Below are 6,683 nucleotides of genomic sequence, written 5' to 3'. Positions count from 1 at the left end.
CGAGGTCGGTGAGGGTGGCAGCAATGTGATACAGAGAAAAGTCGACACGAAGTGTTCCGAATGGTGTCGAGATTAACGATCAGTCCTTTGGGGCCAGCGGCCAAGTGATCACACCCTTGCTGAAGCTAGCTTGTTGGGGTCTCATTACAGTATAATTTATGAGGTACCCAGTTAATAATAAGATCGGTATTTACGCGGGCCTAGGTGCCACCCCACAAGGTCAGCACCGGCACTTGGGTAGAAGAGGTTGACGAACATTGTTGTAGAGATGACGGCTGTTCAGATCACTCTCCAGCCCTCTAGAGTTAGGTTTTCCGTGATTTCCGTACATCGCATTAAGGCAATGCTGGGATGGTTCCTTTGAAAGGGCATGGTCGATTTCCTTTGGCACTCTTCCCTAACGGTGGACATTTTCTTCGTCTCCAGTAAGCTCGTCGTTGATGGGCTGTTCAACCATATCTTCCTTCTGTAATCAAGTACAGATAAACAGTGGTGGAGGCGATTACAACTATTTAAAGTGGCCAGTGGCCTGTAACACGTTTGTTCCAGACAATATAGCGGCTGTGGCGATTTCAGTGGTCCCGCTATACTGACCTAGTTACGTAGCAGGTGTGCATCCAGCTACCTCTAACAGCTTTCTCTTCAGATGGATTATTTCAAGTATAAAGTTTCCGTGGTGTAGTGGTTATCACATCCGCCTAACACGCGGAAGGTCCCCGGTTCGATCCCGGGCGGAAACATCATTTTTTTTTGTCTTTCGTTATTAATTTAACAATGCGATATCTGGTTGCTTAATTGATGAAGAAAGACGGGGAGGGTACTAGAGACGGAACACAAACTTCAGTTCTAAAAGAAGGGAAAAGAAATCCAATGTATTCATTTCAAAATAACCACTAGGCATTCTCCAATTTTAGAAAATCCACGGGGACCTGAATGCTTACTCTGTAAATCGTATGTGGTACTTACACCTTCGGGAGTTATGATAATGGTTTTAATAAATAGATGCACAAACAAAGCAGCGGCTGTTTGTACTTTAAAGAAACTAAGTTTAAAACTGATCCACGTCACAAAGTTGGCCGGCCGGTGTGACCGAGCGGTTCTAGGCGCTTTAGTCTGGAACCGCGCTGATGGTATGGTCGCAGTTTCGAATCCTGCCTCGTGCATGGATGTGTGTGATGTCCTTAGGTTAGTCAGGTTTAAGTACTTCTAAGTTCTAGGGGACTGATAACCTCAGATGTTGAGTCCCATAGTGCTCAGAGACATTTGAACCATTTTTCACAAAGTTGAATCACGTCCATGATGGATAAAGTTACTTTAAGTAACACCTGCATTTCCCCGGCATCCTTTCCAACTATGTACGTAACAATAAATAATGTATTTCTAATACAGGAAAGCTACTGTTGTGTTGACAATCCAAACTGCCCGATTACACATTTAGCCCGATGCAACTTCCGATATCATCTTCTGTCTAAGTTCTATGAGTAAACACGGCTGAATATTATCTACTGAAACAGTTGCGATAGCAGTGAAAATATAAAGTGCGGCACGTGCTAAATATGTATCTGTTAAGAATGTTCGTCGTTTTCTATACACTCTTCGAAACAAAAGCAGTTTTTGTCTACTGTAAAACTTTCAGTCGTAAAAAATGACTAAAACTGATTTTTAGTTATATTCATTTAAAGATATATTCGCTTTGTTACGTAGTTCTCCCAACGGATGAAGATTGATGTGTTACTATAGATATCTATTGCAATGTTACGAGAAACATCCATTTTTACATGAGTACGAAGTTATTATAGTTCGCTGCTAACAGGGTCCAAAATTGCGTACGAAATTCTGCTGCTCAAAAATGTTCAAATGTGTATGAATTCCTAGGTGACCAAAACTGCTGAGGTCATCGGTCCCTTGTCTTACACAGTACTTAAACTAACTTATGCTAAGAACAACACATTCACCCATGCCCGAGGGAGGACTCAAACCTCCGGTGGGAGTGGCCGCGCAGTCCGTGACAAGGCGTCTCAAACCGTGCGGCTAGTACGCGCGGATCGGCTGCTCTTATACGATTCCTTGTTTGCCTTAAATTCGCATTACTTCAAATTAAAATTTCCCCTGTAAAGGTACATCATATAGCAACGAAAGAAAAGAAGTAGGAAATAAGGATAGGAAAATAATCAAATAATGCGAACAAACATAGAAATGCTTCAAATCATAATTTCCAAAAATAGTAGTATATGCCAATAACGTATTGCCAGAGTACCTCATATGACAGTAGGGTTATTCTGTGTGAATTTTACCGGTGAGCCCCAAAGGCGTTAGGAAATATTCAATAAACGAAGGTTAAACCGGGCTTGTCAGTAGGGTTACCCATAGATCCACTGAATTTTTTAGGCTTCCATTTGGCTGATCCGTCTAGTATTGTAAAAAGGATTGAAATATTAATAAGAAACATTCCTGCAGCCATCACATCACAGTAATGCGTCATAGCAGTGGACAGAAAAAAATATCGCATGTTACAAATGTTGGTCACCGCATCTATTGACATTCAATTACAGTTCAGTATGAACAACTATTTAGTGTATCTCTACGTTCTGGGAAGAAAATCGTTTTGGTGAAAAACACAACAATGGTCTCACTGTCAGTGGAAAAGAATAGGTCCTGGTAAACAGAAGGAAACAATACTGGCGAAACATGGATTCATTCATATGAAGTATATAAATAAGCATGGAGGCTGTAAATGAAGGTAAATGTAATGAGATGAAGATAAAGCAATCTAATTGGCAACTGGAGTGACTGAAGGAAAAATTCGATCACAATTTCGTTTACTCAGGCCATCAGTGAGTATGGTTATACAGGTGGAAGCGTATTTAGCGACATCATTCGTAGGATGCACGATCACCACTTCTTCGATTCCCTTAGTCATATTAGCCCCCTAATACCAGAATAAAATTATAAATGAAAGAAAAAATGAAAAAATCACGTCGCTCTAGCAGTACACGAAAAGACACAAGAGATGGCAGCAGATGTGAGAAGCGTTGGTGTAGCTCCGTGTAGGATCTGCACCTGCATTTACTGGCGCTCAGTTTATTAGCGGCGCAGTGACGTGATTCGAATTCGCGACACTCGGAATTAAGGTGTTCGAGGGTTGTACCTATAGAACAACGGAATACTTTTTTTACTTGGATTATCTGAATCATGCCGCTACGACTTGAAACGAATACAAAAGCTTGCACATAGAAATAGCTCAAGGAATAAAAGCTGCATAGCAGTTGATAATATCATTGTTGACTGGCAGTACAACAGAGTTTGGTCTTTTGATAACAGCAAATTAGAAGGTATTTTGATTTCTCTGAAGACCAAAAGTTTAGAAGCGACAAAAGACATTAATCACTCTAAATTTTTTTTGCTGTGTTTCTTTATTCTACTGTGAAGAATTTCCGGTCTGGGAGAATGTGTCTTCTGTTAGGTTTACCTGAGTGACGTCATCGCTCTTACATAGAAAGGTTTCTTGTCTGCAAATTAACATCGGCGTGGGGTACAGTGCATGGTGTGGGTCATATGTTCTCTAGCATGTGGGGAAGAAGAAAACGAACACACGATAACATTCCATAACTTGATAAGCGTAATTTAACAGGAGATGCTTGGTTCGTTCTGAAAATGGGTTTTAGCCTAAAACAGAAGTGATCATATACACTGAGTTGGAAAAGCCGTGGGATACCTTCTAATATCATGTCAGACCTCTTGCCTGGCTTAGTGCAGCAGATTCACGTGGCATGGACTCTACGTCGTTGGAAGTCCCCTGTAGAAGTACTAAATCATGTTGCCTTTGTAGTTGTCCATTATTGCGGAATGTTATTGGTGAACGAATTGACTTGTCGATTATGTCCCATAAATGTTCGATAGGATTCGTGTCGGGCGATCTCGGTGGTCAAATCATTAGCTCGAACTGTCCAGAATGTTTTTCAAACCAACTGCGAACAACTGTGGTCCAGTGACATGGCTTATCGTTGTTCGGGAACATGAAGTCCATGGATGGCGGCAGATAGTCTCCAAGTAGACGAACATAACCATGTTCAATCAATTATCGGTTCAGCAGGACCAAAGAACGCAGTCCATTCCATGTAAACATAATCCACAGCATTATGGAGACACCAACTGCTTGCACAATGCGTCGTTGGTAACTTGGGCACATGGCGTTCAAATGGATCTGAGCACTATGGGACTTAACATCTGGGGTCATCAGTCCCCTAGAACTTAGAACTACTTAAACGTAACTAACCTAAGGACATCACACACATCCATGCCCGAGGCAGGATTCGAACCTGCGACCGTAGCGCCTATGACCGCTCGGCCACCCCGACTGGACACATGGCGTCGTGGGGTCTGCGCCACATTCGAACTCTACCATCAAATCCTACCGGGTGAAATCGGAATTCATCTGAGCAGGCCACGGTTTTCCGGTCGTCTAGGATCCAACCGATGTTGTCACGACCCTAGGAGAGGCACTGTAATTGATGCCATGCTGTTAGCAAAGGCACTCGCTTCGAGTGGGTGTCTGTTGCCATGGCCCAATAACGCCAAATTTCGCCGCACTGCCATAACGGTTACGTTCGTCGTACGTGCGCCACTGATTTCCGTGGTTATTTCATGCAGTGTTGCTTGCCTGTTAAGAGTGACAACTCGCAGTGCGTTGTCCGTGGTGAGAAGTAATGCCTGAAATTTGGTACTCTCAGCACTCTCTGGACACTGTGGATCTCGGAATACTGAATTCCTTTACGACTTCCGAAATGGATTTTCCCATGCGTCTAGCTCCAACTACCATTCTGCGTTCAAACTCGGTTAATTCTCGTCGTGCGTCCATAATCACTTCGGAAACCTTTTCACATCAGTCATCTGAGTGCAAATGACAGCTCTGCCAACTAACTGCTCTTTTGCACCTTGTATACACGATACACCCGACATCTACACTCCTGGAAATGGAAAAAAGAACACATTGACACCGGTGTGTCAGACCCACCATACTTGCTCCGGACACTGCGAGAGGGCTGTACAAGCAATGATCACACGCACGGCACAGCGGACACACCAGGAACCGCTGTGTTGGCCGTCGAATGGCGCTAGCTGCGCAGCATTTGTGCACCGCCGCCGTCAGTGTCAGCCAGTTTGCCGTGGCATACGGAGCTCCATCGCAGTCTTTAACACTGGTAGCATGCCGCGACAGCGTGGACGTGAACCGTATGTGCAGTTGACGGACTTTGAGCGAGGGCGTATAGTGGGCATGCGGGAGGCCGGGTGGACGTACCGCCGAATTGCTCAACACGTGGGGCGTGAGGTCTCCACAGTACATCGATGTTGTCGCCAGTGGTCGGCGGAAGGTGCACGTGCCCGTCGACCTGGGACCGGACCGCAGCGACGCACGGATGCACGCCAAGACCGTAGGATCCTACGCAGTGCCGTAGGGGACCGCACCGCCACTTCCCAGCAAATTAGGGACACTGTTGCTCCTGGGGTATCGGCGAGGACCATTCGCAACCGTCTCCATGAAGCTGGGCTACGGTCCCGCACACCGTTAGGCCGTCTTCCGCTCACGCCCCAACATCGTGCAGCCCGCCTCCAGTGGTGTCGCGACAGGCGTGAATGGAGGGACGAATGGAGACGTGTCGTCTTCAGCGATGAGAGTCGCTTCTGCCTTGGTGCCAATGATGGTCGTATGCGTGTTTGGCGCCGTGCAGGTGAGCGCCACAATCAGGACTGCATACGACCGAGGCACACAGGGCCAACACCCGGCATCATGGTGTGGGGAGCGATCTCCTACACTGGCCGTACGCCACTGGTGATCGTCGAGGGGACACTGAATAGTGCACGGTACATCCAAACCGTCATCGAACCCATCGTTCTACCATTCCTAGACCGGCAAGGGAACTTGCTGTTCCAACAGGACAATGCACGTCCGCATGTATCCCGTGCCACCCAACGTGCTCTAGAAGGTGTAAGTCAACTACCCTGGCCAGCAATATCTCCGGATCTGTCCCCCATTGAGCATGTTTGGGACTGGATGAAACGTCGTCTCACGCGGTCTGCACGTCCAGCACGAACGCTGGTCCAACTGAGGCGCCAGGTGGAAATGGCATGGCAAGCCGTTCCACAGGACTACATCCAGCATCTCTACGATCGTCTCCATAGGAGAATAGCAGCCTGCATTGCTGCGAAAGGTGGATATACACTGTACTAGTGCCGACATTGCGCATGCTCTGTTGCCTGTGTCTATGTGCCTGTGGTTCTGTCGGTGTGATCATGTGATGTATCTGACCCCAGGAATGTGTCAATAAAGTTTCCCCTTCCTGGGACAATGAATTCACGGTGTTCTTATTTCCATTTCCAGGAGTGTATATTGACTACCGGCCATTAAAATTGCTACACCAAGAAGAAATGCAGATGATAAACGGGTATTCATTGGACAAATATACTAGAACTGACATCTGATTACGTTTTCACTCAATTTGGGTGCATAGATTCTGAGAAATCAGTACCCAGAACAACCACCTCTGGCCGTGATAACGGCCTTGATACGCCTGGGCATTGAGTCAAACAAAGCTTGGTTGGCGTGTACAGGTACAGCTGCCCATGCAGCTTCAACACGATACCACAGTTCATCAAGAGTAGTGATTGGCGTATTGTGACGAGCC

The 6,683-nt window shown here is 45.9% G+C and overlaps 1 non-coding gene across 1 annotated transcript; it reads left to right on the top strand.

The window, feature by feature from the left end:
• The first annotated feature begins 667 nt into the window (after positions 1-667).
• On the top strand, positions 668-740 carry Trnav-aac. Its single transcript has one exon. It is a non-coding gene; the product is annotated as a tRNA-Val (tRNA).
• Positions 741-6,683: the final 5,943 nt, after the last annotated feature.

This window comes from Schistocerca piceifrons, chromosome 2 (assembly GCF_021461385.2).
Source record: "Schistocerca piceifrons isolate TAMUIC-IGC-003096 chromosome 2, iqSchPice1.1, whole genome shotgun sequence".
Classification (NCBI taxonomy): Eukaryota; Metazoa; Arthropoda; class Insecta; order Orthoptera; family Acrididae; genus Schistocerca; species Schistocerca piceifrons.
This window is presented reverse-complemented; position numbering and strand designations above follow the sequence as displayed.